The sequence below is a fragment of the Lactuca serriola genome, chromosome 9 (assembly GCF_051521515.1).
Source record: "Lactuca serriola cultivar US96UC23 chromosome 9, Lser_US96UC23_V15, whole genome shotgun sequence".
Classification (NCBI taxonomy): Eukaryota; Viridiplantae; Streptophyta; class Magnoliopsida; order Asterales; family Asteraceae; genus Lactuca; species Lactuca serriola.
Window position 1 is genome coordinate 132,783,350 of NC_136416.1, and position 14,307 is coordinate 132,797,656.

Genomic DNA, 14,307 nt, shown 5'->3' on the forward strand with positions numbered 1-14,307 from the left:
TGGATAGTCATGGTCAGAGATTTGACCCTCCGACCAGTGTATTCCTTTCGACTGAGGGCGTCAGCTACTACGTTGGCCTTGCCAGGATGATAACGAATTTCGCATTCGTAGTCATTCAGTAACTCAACCCATCGTCGTTGTCGCATGTTGAGTTCCTTTTGATCGAAAATGTGTTGAAGGCTCTTGTGATCGGTGAAAATAGTACTTTTTGTCCCGTATAAGTAGTGCCTCCAGATCTTCAGAGCAAATACCACTGCTCCTAACTCGAGATCGTGTGTCGTATAGTTCACTTCGTGTGTCTTAAGCTGTCGGGAGGCATAAGCGATAACCTTCCCTCTCTGCATAAGAACACAACCAAGTCCTTGATTTGACGCATCGCAATACACTACGAAGTCTTCTATCCCTTCGGGGAGGGATAGTATCAGTGCGGTGCACAAGGCCTGCTTTAGTGTCTGGAATGCCTTCTCTTGTTTCGCTTCCCAGTAAAAGGCCACACCTTTCTGGGTTAATGTAGTAAGAGGTTTCGCAATGCTCGAAAAGTTCTTTATGAATCTGCGATAGTAGCCAGCTAGACCTAGAAATTGACGAATTTCTGTAGGTGTCTTTGGTGCCGACCAGTTCTCAATAGCCTTAATTTTGGAGGGGTCCACGTGTATACCTTTCTCACTAACAACGTGGCCTAAAAATTCGACTCTTCGAATCCAAAATTCGCATTTAGAGAACTTCGCATAGAGTTTCTCCGTTCGCAGTGTTTCTAGGACTTTTCGTAGGTGCTGACTATGCTCTTCCTCACTTCGAGAGTAGATAAGTATATCATCGATAAAGACGATGGCGAACTAATCCAAGTAAGGGCGGCATACCCTATTCATTAGGTCCATAAATACCGCTGGTGCATTGGTTAATCCGAACGGCATCACTACAAATTCGTAGTGTCCATAACGAGTTCGGAAAGCTGTCTTTGGAATGTCCCCCTCTAGAACTCGTAATTGGTGATATCCGGATCGTAGGTCTATCTTTGAGAAGTAGTTCGCTCCTTGAAGTTGATCGAATAGGTCGTCAATGCGGGGTAGAGGATAGCGGTTCTTGACAGTAAGTTTGTTCAGCTCTCTGTAGTCGATGCACATACGGAACGATCCGTCTTTCTTCTTTACAAACAAGACCGGTGCTCCCCAAGGTGAGAAAATTGGTCCTATGAATCCTTTTTGAAGGAGTTCATTAAGTTGACTGGAAAGTTCCTGCATCTCCGCTGGTGCTAGACGGTAAGGCGACTTCGCTACTGGGGTAGCTCCTAGAACTAAGTCGATTCTGAACTCGACTTGGCGTTGCGGTGGTAATCCTGGTAGTTCTTCTGGAAAGATATCGGGGAAGTCGCGTACTACCGAGATGCTCTTGATGTCCTTCAGTTCTTGACTTGTATCAACGATGTGCGCTAGGAATGCTCGACAATCCTTCCGCAAGCACTTTCGAGCTTGGATGCACGAAATGATGCGAAGGTTTGTACTAGATTTGTCGCCGTAGATAACTAAGGTTTCGTTGTTAGGGAGATTAAGACGGACTGCTTTCTCAAAGCACATGATGTCGGCGCGAAGAAGACTCAACCAATCCATGCCGACTATGACGTCGAAACTTTTAATTTGGACCGGCATGAGATTGATTGAGAAAGAATGGCCGTCTAAAGTTAACGTACAGCCCATGTATATGCAATTAGTGTTTTCGGTTTTTCCATTGGCCATCTCTACAGTGAATGATTTTTCTAACTTGCTAGGTTTAGGTTTAAGTAAATGAATAAAGTTTTGACTCACGAAGCTTCTGTCCGCTCCACTATCGAATAATATGCATGCGTATGAATTATCGAGAAGGAACGTACCAGCAACTATAGTTGGGTCAGCTACAGCTTCGTCGTGGCCTATTGCCAAAACTCGTCCCACACCTCTGGTGCCTGCTGCCTTAGGACAGTTCCTCTTGTAGTGGCCCACCTCGCCACAACCGTAGCAAGTCTGCCCTACACCCGCACCGGGAACTTGAGTGATAGGTTTTGCAGGGTCTTTGCAGAAACGGGCTGTGTGTCCCTTCCTGTTGCAGTTGGTGCACTGCATTTTCCGACAAGGTCCATGGTGGTGGTAATTGCATTTGGTACACTTTGGGAGGTTACCTACATAAGGCTTTGTTGGGTAGGTATTTGTAGGAGCTGCAGCAGGTACAGTGGCAGCATTCACTGAAACCAGTTGTTTCTTTGCGGATTCTTGGGAAGACCCACCCTTCCCTTTATTCCACACTCTCTTTCTGCCATTGTTGTTGTTGTTGTTGTTGTTGTTTCCTTTCTGTGGTGCTGGTGCAGAAGTGGTTGAGTTCTGATGACCTCCGTAGTCAATCAGAGATTGTGCCAGTTCTTTAGCACTTTCAAAGGTGTCAGGTTTAGAAGCTAACACGCTTGATCGCATTTGGGGCGTCAGTCCCCAGATGTACCTTTCTATTTTCTTGCTCTCGGGAGCAATCATATCTGGACAAAGGATTGCCAGCTCGCAGAATCTGTTGGTATAAGTAGCGATGTCGGTACCAACCATTCCGAGAGTCCATAGCTCGTGTTCAAGCTTTTGAATCTCTACCCGTGGGCAGTATTCTCTCATCATCATGGCCTTCAGGCTCTCCCAGCTTATGGAGTTTGCCACGATTAGGGTAAGTACTTTAACGTGGCCATTCCACCAAGTTAAAGCTTTATCAAGAAGGGTGAAAGTTGCAAATTTGACTTTGCTGTGCTCGGGACAGGAGCAGATTTCAAAGACTGCCTCCGTCCTTTCAATCCACTGCCTCAGGGCCATTACACCACCAGTTCCATAAAACATCCGGGGCTTGGCATTAGTGAAGTCCTTATAGGTGCATTCTCGAGGTGGTCCATGACTCTCGCCATGGTTGGATAGGTGTGTGCCAGATCCCGAGCCATTAGTACTCGAGTTATTGATCTGTGACATGGCAGCTGCCACCGCTGCGGTGACTGCTGCTTGAAACATAACAGCATCAAATTGAGGTGGTGGAGGTGGTGGTGGTACAGGTGCTTCCTCACCGTTGTTTCGCCTTGGATTCCTACATGGAGGCATCCTTCAACTATAGGTTGAAAAGACAAGGATAAGAATTTCATAGAATAGAAAATGTATGTGTCTCATGAACTAAATCGCTATAGATCAACAACAGATGATAGTATGAGTCTTAAAATAGAAGAATGAAAGTTATTTGTAAGACTGAAGGTATGAAACAAGTATTTGGCTTCCCAAAGACCATTCAAGGTTTGAACGAAATACTTAACATAGTAGTAATAGTGTCACTTATATTAATATAAAAGTTGTTACAACGATCATGAAAATTTGACCCCTATAAGGGTCTCCGGTTACAAAGTTCGAGAAATTTAAAGACTTTTAGCCGAGGTCCTAAACTATAACAAAATTTGAGTCCTTGACAAGCACTACTTGCGTCGTAGGTTGCGCTTGGAGCTTGACTCCGCATCTGATTGCTTCGACTCCATTAGACGCCTATCAAAAGCGGCTTGTTGTTCCCTCAGTTCAGCGAGGGCTGCAATCATTTGCGCTTGAAATGCTTCGGTTTGGAGTTGAGCATTGTCTTGTATCTTGTCCAGCCTACGGATGTCAGAAGTGTGAACCTGCACTTCCACGTTGACATCCCAGAGTCGACTAGCTTGAACTCCAGACTGATAGGACTGATTGGCTAACTTACCCACCATTACCGGGAGTGCTTGATCAGCTGAACCTCCGCCTCGGACATCGTAGAAGTCCCGGCACATGCCGTAGGGAGGGCGTAGGTTTTGCTGTTGGCTCCAATGGTGGAGGTGACTTCCCCAGACGGGAGTCGGTCCTTGAAAGTTCCTTACGAAGACGGGAGGTTGAATGGGTGGTGGATCGATAACTTCCGGCTCTGAGTCGGTACCGAAGTCATCACCCACTTCTATGGGTTCCTCGTCCTCTTCGGGATCATCTTCGATCCATCCTCCGTTGCCTTGGTTGGGAAAGTAGGGGTCGCCAGGGTGGTGAAATCCAGCCATTTGACCGTACGAGAAATAGGGTTATAAGAATGGAATAAAGTTGAAACGTGCAAAACATGTAAGTTAAACTAGTTTAGATAGCAAATACTCCTATAGTATTTAAATTCTTGTGTTTGATTCTAGTAATGGTTTGGTAAGGTTTGACTTGTTGCTTACTACGATCATTCCTCGATATACGTTGGTCCAATCTCGGGCAAATATAGTTGATCACGGTATATTTGTCCAAAATCTGATTACATATATCGAGTCTCAATCGTAGTGTCAACTTGTCTATATACTTGTATAGTTGTATAACATGAAAATAATTTGTGGTATGCATGTAATTGTACTTAAATGAACTATCAATTTAAGTTGAACGCAAAGCTGCTTACGCGTAAAAAGAAAATTTGTTTTGTCAGAGAGTATTAGTCCCTTAAGCATTTATAGTTCGTATATCTTATGTGGTTCGATATACTTAGTTCACTATAAACATTGCTCTGATACCAATCTGTCACACCCCCAAACCTGAACGGCGGAAACGTTCGGGGGCGGATGACTTCATGTGGTAACGTAACAAATGAATACATAGTAAAGAAAGCAATACAACCATCATATATATAATTGAAAGTTTACATTTGTCAAAAGTTACATGTTCAAAACCAATTACAATATGATGTCAAAATACGAGATTAAACTGGCGCCGCAGCATCCCTTCATCAAAAACAAAATGAATACCTGGAATTTACTGATTTCCTGGGACATACAAGTAATTTTGAAAGAGTAGATCAACATTTAAGCTGGTGAGTTTCATAAGTATTTAAATGACAATGTTTGAATGAAATGAAATGTTTTGTCCTTGTTTGTTTGTGTTTAGAAAATCCTATATTTTCTACTAGTATAATAGTAGCCTTCACTCAAGACCAATGTTTGTTTCTAAAATGTATGTAAGTGTAAAATAACCCATGAGTTTGAAAACCTTGTAAATCAATGCATTTTTAATACCCCTTGTGAGTTTTATAACCATACTATCGACTCGGAATGCCTATACACAACGTTCTTCAGGCGTTGGAATGTTATGACGTTTGTCACCCCAAACGGTGGACTGCAGCTAACAGTCAGGGCGCGGGTTGTCAAGCCCGTATAGATCTATACACAAACACCACGCTCCCCCTCCAAGGGATTCTGGTATATAATACAGGACTTGAAAATGTGTACTCGAACGTACATGAAGTTAGTGTCTCACAAAACCATGGTATAAAAACAGATCTACTTGTTAAAATGTTACGTTTGTTCTTGTATACGAAAGTAAACTTCTTGAAATTCATGTTTCTAGTACATAAGAGTTAGAAATTTGTTCGTGAAACCATACCTATTATAGTTTTCTAAAAGTGTGTCTTATTTGTTTAGAAATACCTAGAAAAAGAATCACTTGTTTATGAAAGCATAGATTTTTGGTGTAGAGTCCAAGATAGACAAGAATAATCTAAGAAAAGTTTAGTTTATACATGCATTACAACAAATTTATATTTCAAAAGATAGAATGCCATTTTAACATATGTTATATATACGAAAGTTCCTTAAAGGTTTATAAATCGCATGTGATTTGGATATATAACAGCATATAAAAGAGTTTCTTTATGTAACACACGATAATACTCGTGTGTTTTACTTGTAATCCCCCCCTTGAAAGCATATAAAAGAATTTATAAAATATTTAAAAGGTAAATTAAGGGGTATGAACTCACTTGAAAGTTTGAAGATAGCGAGATGGAAAACCGGGCAGAGTTTCGTCTCGGGAAACGGATTTTCCTCGGGATTCTCGGGAATCTCGGGAGTAAAATCGACCCTCGGGACTTGAGCAAAAAGACCAGAGCTTCGGGTTTGAACGGGCACGGAAAACGAGGCAAGATTGTGAGAGAGAGAAGAGAAATGAGCCCTTTTCTCGGAAGCCCTCGCATCCTATTTATAGGAAGGCTGAACTGCCTCGGTACGCGGGGCGTACGCTCGTACGCAGCGCGTACGCGTACGTCATGCATGACCGAAGCCTCGACTGCCTCGGCTTCGGATGGGACGGGTTGCTGGGGAGGCGGGTCGGATGGGACGGCGGGTCGGACGGGACAGCGGGTCGGACGGGTCGGACGGGTCGGACGCCTCGGATAGGGCGACGTGGACGATCAGAGGCCAAGTCTCTCGGGTACGCAGGGCGTACAGGGGTACGCAGCGCGTACCTCGAATGAGGACGCTGACTCCTCTTCGGATAAGGTCCGATTTTTGAATTAAATAAATATATAATTTATTTAATAAACTTCAAAAATTCATATCTTCTTCATACGAACTCCGTTTTCGATGGTCTTTATATCCACACGTAGGTGAGACTACGCTCTACAACTTTCGTTTAGACTCCGTCGGCAAATTCCGAAATTATTTTTTTATTATTTATTTTAAACTCATCGTTTTTAAGGAATTTCTTTGAAAATTCATAACTTCTTTATCTGATGTCGGTTTTTGCCAGACTTTTTACCGTTGGAATACCATTGTCGAGACCTTCGATTCTCGTTTAGGTCATTCTGGCCAAAAGTCACTCGATCTCCGATTCGAGTTTTTAGATGTCTGTTGCTAAGCCGAACTTGGAAAAATCATAACTTCGCTATATGAAGTCGGATTTGGGCGTTCTTTTCACGTACGATCATGGTTCAAAGACATTTAAACATAGAAGGTAATTAAATAGGACTATTTGTACATTTTATTATGAAAGTAAATTTTATTACTCAAAAGTGGTTACAATACTTGACCCTTTTTGGTCATTACAAAGAGTTGAAATATCGGGTTGTCACATCATCCCCCCGTTAGAGAGAATTTCGTCCCGAAATTTAAAGTAGTAAAGATACTAGTGAACATGAAAGAGATGAGGGTACTTTTGTTTCATCTGATCTTCGCATTCCCATGTGAATTCAGGTCCCCGCTTGGCGTTCCAGCGAACCTTCACGATGGGTATGCGACTTTGTTTTGTTTGTTTGACCTCTCGGTCCATGATTTCTACTGGTTCTTCCATAAAGTTGAGGCTCTCGTTGATCTCGATCTCGTCGAGTAGAATAACAAGAGTCTCGTCGGACAGACACTTTTTCAAGTTTGAGACGTGGAAGGTTGGATGGATGTTACTAAGTTCGCGCGGTAGGTTAAGTTTGTAAGCCACAGGGCCGATTCTGGCAAGGATCTCGAAAGGCCCTATGTATCTTGGATTTAGTTTCCCACGCTTTCCAAATCGTATTAAACCCTTCCACGGTGAGACCTTTAATAAGACGTGGTCTCCTACCTGGAATTCCAAAGGTTTCCTCCTTTGGTCAGCGTAGCTTTTCTGTCGGTCTCTAGAGGCTTTCAATCGTTCACGAATCTGAACGATCTTCTCTGTCGTTTCTCGTATGATTTCCGGACCGGTGAGAGTGCTTTCAGGAACTCTTCCTCTAGCTAACTGGGTATCGCCAACTTCAGTCCAGCACAGAGGGGATCTGCACTTTCGACCATAGAGGGCTTCAAACGGAGCAGCCTTTATGCTTGTATGATAACTATTGTTGTATGAAAATTCGACAAGGGGTAAATGAATATCCCATGCCTTTCCAAAGTCAATCACACAGGCTCTCAGCATATCTTCTAAAGTTTGTATTGTTCTCTCACTTTGTCCGTCTGTTTGTGGGTGGTAGGCTGTACTCATGTCTAGCCTAGTTCCCAGGGAACTTTGTAGTGACTGACAGAATCTTGAAGTGAATCTACTATCTCGATCGGAGATAATGGATATCGGAACACCATGCAGTCGCACTACTTCCCTTAAGTAAGTTCTTGTAAGCTTCTCCATTTTGTCAGTCTCCTTGATGGGTAGGAAATGCGCGGATTTGGTCAATCTGTCGACAATGACCCATATGGTATCGAGTCCACTTGTCGTCTTGGGTAACTTGGTTATTAAGTCCATAGTAATCCGCTCCCATTTCCATTCTGGTATCTCTGGTTGTTGTAGTAATCCTGACGGTTTCTGATACTCGACCTTAACCTTAGCGCAAGTAAGACATTTACTCACGAAGGTAGCAATTTCTGCTTTCATGTTAGGCCACCAGTACAACTTCTTAAGATCCAGATACATTTTATCTGAACCCGGGTGAACGGAATATCTTGAGTTGTGAGCCTCGGTCATGACTACGTTTCTGAAACCACCATGTTTCGGGGTCCAGATTCGGTCCATGAGATAGTAGGCTCCGCCACCATTGACTTCTAGATTCTTCTCCATTCCTCGCAGGGATTCACCTGCCACATTTTCAGGTTGCAAAGCTTCCATTTGTGCCTCCTTAATTTGTGTGGATAAGTGGGAATGGATAGTCATGGTCAGAGATTTGACCCTCCGACCAGTGTATTCCTTTCGACTGAGGGCGTCAGCTACTACGTTGGCCTTGCCAGGATGATAACGAATTTCGCATTCGTAGTCATTCAGTAACTCAACCCATCGTCGTTGTCGCATGTTGAGTTCCTTTTGATCGAAAATGTGTTGAAGGCTCTTGTGATCGGTGAAAATAGTACTTTTTGTCCCGTATAAGTAGTGCCTCCAGATCTTCAGAGCAAATACCACTGCTCCTAACTCGAGATCGTGTGTCGTATAGTTCACTTCGTGTGTCTTAAGCTGTCGGGAGGCATAAGCGATAACCTTCCCTCTCTGCATAAGAACACAACCAAGTCCTTGATTTGACGCATCGCAATACACTACGAAGTCTTCTATCCCTTCGGGGAGGGATAGTATCAGTGCGGTGCACAAGGCCTGCTTTAGTGTCTGGAATGCCTTCTCTTGTTTCGCTTCCCAGTAAAAGGCCACACCTTTCTGGGTTAATGTAGTAAGAGGTTTCGCAATGCTCGAAAAGTTCTTTATGAATCTGCGATAGTAGCCAGCTAGACCTAGAAATTGACGAATTTCTGTAGGTGTCTTTGGTGCCGACCAGTTCTCAATAGCCTTAATTTTGGAGGGGTCCACGTGTATACCTTTCTCGCTAACAACGTGGCCTAAAAATTCGACTCTTCGAATCCAAAATTCGCATTTAGAGAACTTCGCATAGAGTTTCTCCGTTCGCAGTGTTTCTAGGACTTTTCGTAGGTGCTGACTATGCTCTTCCTCACTTCGAGAGTAGATAAGTATATCATCGATAAAGACGATGACGAACTGATCCAAGTAAGGGCGGCATACCCTATTCATTAGGTCCATAAATACCGCTGGTGCATTGGTTAATCCGAACGGCATCACTACAAATTCGTAGTGTCCATAACGAGTTCGGAAAGCTGTCTTTGGAATGTCCCCCTCTAGAACTCGTAATTGGTGATATCCGGATCGTAGGTCTATCTTTGAGAAGTAGTTCGCTCCTTGAAGTTGATCGAATAGGTCGTCAATGCGGGGTAGAGGATAGCGGTTCTTGACAGTAAGTTTGTTCAGCTCTCTGTAGTCGATGCACATACGGAACGATCCGTCTTTCTTCTTTACAAACAAGACCGGTGCTCCCCAAGGTGAGAAAATTGGTCCTATGAATCCTTTTTGAAGGAGTTCATTAAGTTGACTGGAAAGTTCCTGCATCTCCGCTGGTGCTAGACGGTAAGGCGACTTCGCTACTGGGGTAGCTCCTAGAACTAAGTCGATTCTGAACTCGACTTGGCGTTGCGGTGGTAATCCTGGTAGTTCTTCTGGAAAGATATCGGGGAAGTCGCGTACTACCGAGATGCTCTTGATGTCCTTCAGTTCTTGACTTGTATCAACGATGTGCGCTAGGAATGCTCGACAATCCTTCCGCAAGCACTTTCGAGCTTGGATGCACGAAATGATGCGAAGGTTTGTACTAGATTTGTCGCCGTAGATAACTAAGGTTTCGTTGTTAGGGAGATTAAGACGGACTGCTTTCTCAAAGCACATGATGTCGGCGCGAAGAAGACTCAACCAATCCATGCCGACTATGACGTCGAAACTTTTAATTTGGACCGGCATGAGATTGATTGAGAAAGAATGGCCGTCTAAAGTTAACGTACAGCCCATGTATATGCAATTAGTGTTTTCGGTTTTTCCATTGGCCATCTCTACAGTGAATGATTTTTCTAACTTGCTAGGTTTAGGTTTAAGTAAATGAATAAAGTTTTGACTCACGAAGCTTCTGTCCGCTCCACTATCGAATAATATGCATGCGTATGAATTATCGAGAAGGAACGTACCAGCAACTATAGTTGGGTCAGCTACAGCTTCGTCGTGGCCTATTGCCAAAACTCGTCCCACACCTCTGGTGCCTGCTGCCTTAGGACAGTTCCTCTTGTAGTGGCCCACCTCGCCACAACCGTAGCAAGTCTGCCCTACACCCGCACCGGGAACTTGAGTGATAGGTTTTGCAGGGTCTTTGCAGAAACGGGCTGTGTGTCCCTTCCTGTTGCAGTTGGTGCACTGCATTTTCCGACAAGGTCCATGGTGGTGGTAATTGCATTTGGTACACTTTGGGAGGTTACCTACATAAGGCTTTGTTGGGTAGGTATTTGTAGGAGCTGCAGCAGGTACAGTGGCAGCATTCACTGAAACCAGTTGTTTCTTTGCGGATTCTTGGGAAGACCCACCCTTCCCTTTATTCCACACTCTCTTTCTGCCATTGTTGTTGTTGTTGTTGTTGTTGTTTCCTTTCTGTGGTGCTGGTGCAGAAGTGGTTGAGTTCTGATGACCTCCGTAGTCAATCAGAGATTGTGCCAGTTCTTTAGCACTTTCAAAGGTGTCAGGTTTAGAAGCTAACACGCTTGATCGCATTTGGGGCGTCAGTCCCCAGATGTACCTTTCTATTTTCTTGCTCTCGGGAGCAATCATATCTGGACAAAGGATTGCCAGCTCGCAGAATCTGTTGGTATAAGTAGCGATGTCGGTACCAACCATTCCGAGAGTCCATAGCTCGTGTTCAAGCTTTTGAATCTCTACCCGTGGGCAGTATTCTCTCATCATCATGGCCTTCAGGCTCTCCCAGCTTATGGAGTTTGCCACGATTAGGGTAAGTACTTTAACGTGGCCATTCCACCAAGTTAAAGCTTTATCAAGAAGGGTGAAAGTTGCAAATTTGACTTTGCTGTGCTCGGGACAGGAGCAGATTTCAAAGACTGCCTCCGTCCTTTCAATCCACTGCCTCAGGGCCATTACACCACCAGTTCCATAAAACATCCGGGGCTTGGCATTAGTGAAGTCCTTATAGGTGCATTCTCGAGGTGGTCCATGACTCTCGCCATGGTTGGATAGGTGTGTGCCAGATCCCGAGCCATTAGTACTCGAGTTATTGATCTGTGACATGGCAGCTGCCACCGCTGCGGTGACTGCTGCTTGAAACATAACAGCATCAAATTGAGGTGGTGGAGGTGGTGGTGGTACAGGTGCTTCCTCACCGTTGTTTCGCCTTGGATTCCTACATGGAGGCATCCTTCAACTATAGGTTGAAAAGACAAGGATAAGAATTTCATAGAATAGAAAATGTATGTGTCTCATGAACTAAATCGCTATAGATCAACAACAGATGATAGTATGAGTCTTAAAATAGAAGAATGAAAGTTATTTGTAAGACTGAAGGTATGAAACAAGTATTTGGCTTCCCAAAGACCATTCAAGGTTTGAACGAAATACTTAACATAGTAGTAATAGTGTCACTTATATTAATATAAAAGTTGTTACAACGATCATGAAAATTTGACCCCTATAAGGGTCTCCGGTTACAAAGTTCGAGAAATTTAAAGACTTTTAGCCGAGGTCCTAAACTATAACAAAATTTGAGTCCTTGACAAGCACTACTTGCGTCGTAGGTTGCGCTTGGAGCTTGACTCCGCATCTGATTGCTTCGACTCCATTAGACGCCTATCAAAAGCGGCTTGTTGTTCCCTCAGTTCAGCGAGGGCTGCAATCATTTGCGCTTGAAATGCTTCGGTTTGGAGTTGAGCATTGTCTTGTATCTTGTCCAGCCTACGGATGTCAGAAGTGTGAACCTGCACTTCCACGTTGACATCCCAGAGTCGACTAGCTTGAACTCCAGACTGATAGGACTGATTGGCTAACTTACCCACCATTACCGGGAGTGCTTGATCAGCTGAACCTCCGCCTCGGACATCGTAGAAGTCCCGGCACATGCCGTAGGGAGGGCGTAGGTTTTGCTGTTGGCTCCAATGGTGGAGGTGACTTCCCCAGACGGGAGTCGGTCCTTGAAAGTTCCTTACGAAGACGGGAGGTTGAATGGGTGGTGGATCGATAACTTCCGGCTCTGAGTCGGTACCGAAGTCATCACCCACTTCTATGGGTTCCTCGTCCTCTTCGGGATCATCTTCGATCCATCCTCCGTTGCCTTGGTTGGGAAAGTAGGGGTCGCCAGGGTGGTGAAATCCAGCCATTTGACCGTACGAGAAATAGGGTTATAAGAATGGAATAAAGTTGAAACGTGCAAAACATGTAAGTTAAACTAGTTTAGATAGCAAATACTCCTATAGTATTTAAATTCTTGTGTTTGATTCTAGTAATGGTTTGGTAAGGTTTGACTTGTTGCTTACTACGATCATTCCTCGATATACGTTGGTCCAATCTCGGGCAAATATAGTTGATCACGGTATATTTGTCCAAAATCTGATTACATATATCGAGTCTCAATCGTAGTGTCAACTTGTCTATATACTTGTATAGTTGTATAACATGAAAATAATTTGTGGTATGCATGTAATTGTACTTAAATGAACTATCAATTTAAGTTGAACGCAAAGCTGCTTACGCGTAAAAAGAAAATTTGTTTTGTCAGAGAGTATTAGTCCCTTAAGCATTTATAGTTCGTATATCTTATGTGGTTCGATATACTTAGTTCACTATAAACATTGCTCTGATACCAATCTGTCACACCCCCAAACCTGAACGGCGGAAACGTTCGGGGGCGGATGACTTCATGTGGTAACGTAACAAATGAATACATAGTAAAGAAAGCAATACAACCATCATATATATAATTGAAAGTTTACATTTGTCAAAAGTTACATGTTCAAAACCAATTACAATATGATGTCAAAATACGAGATTAAACTGGCGCCGCAGCATCCCTTCATCAAAAACAAAATGAATACCTGGAATTTACTGATTTCCTGGGACATACAAGTAATTTTGAAAGAGTAGATCAACATTTAAGCTGGTGAGTTTCATAAGTATTTAAATGACAATGTTTGAATGAAATGAAATGTTTTGTCCTTGTTTGTTTGTGTTTAGAAAATCCTATATTTTCTACTAGTATAATAGTAGCCTTCACTCAAGACCAATGTTTGTTTCTAAAATGTATGTAAGTGTAAAATAACCCATGAGTTTGAAAACCTTGTAAATCAATGCATTTTTAATACCCCTTGTGAGTTTTATAACCATACTATCGACTCGGAATGCCTATACACAACGTTCTTCAGGCGTTGGAATGTTATGACGTTTGTCACCCCAAACGGTGGACTGCAGCTAACAGTCAGGGCGCGGGTTGTCAAGCCCGTATAGATCTATACACAAACACCACGCTCCCCCTCCAAGGGATTCTGGTATATAATACAGGACTTGAAAATGTGTACTCGAACGTACATGAAGTTAGTGTCTCACAAAACCATGGTATAAAAACAGATCTACTTGTTAAAATGTTACGTTTGTTCTTGTATACGAAAGTAAACTTCTTGAAATTCATGTTTCTAGTACATAAGAGTTAGAAATTTGTTCGTGAAACCATACCTATTATAGTTTTCTAAAAGTGTGTCTTATTTGTTTAGAAATACCTAGAAAAAGAATCACTTGTTTATGAAAGCATAGATTTTTGGTGTAGAGTCCAAGATAGACAAGAATAATCTAAGAAAAGTTTAGTTTATACATGCATTACAACAAATTTATATTTCAAAAGATAGAATGCCATTTTAACATATGTTATATATACGAAAGTTCCTTAAAGGTTTATAAATCGCATGTGATTTGGATATATAACAGCATATAAAAGAGTTTCTTTATGTAACACACGATAATACTCGTGTGTTTTACTTGTAATCCCCCCCTTGAAAGCATATAAAAGAATTTATAAAATATTTAAAAGGTAAATTAAGGGGTATGAACTCACTTGAAAGTTTGAAGATAGCGAGATGGAAAACCGGGCAGAGTTTCGTCTCGGGAAACGGATTTTCCTCGGGATTCTCGGGAATCTCGGGAGTAAAATCGACCCTCGGGACTTGAGCAAAAAGACCAGAGCTTCGGGTTTGAACGG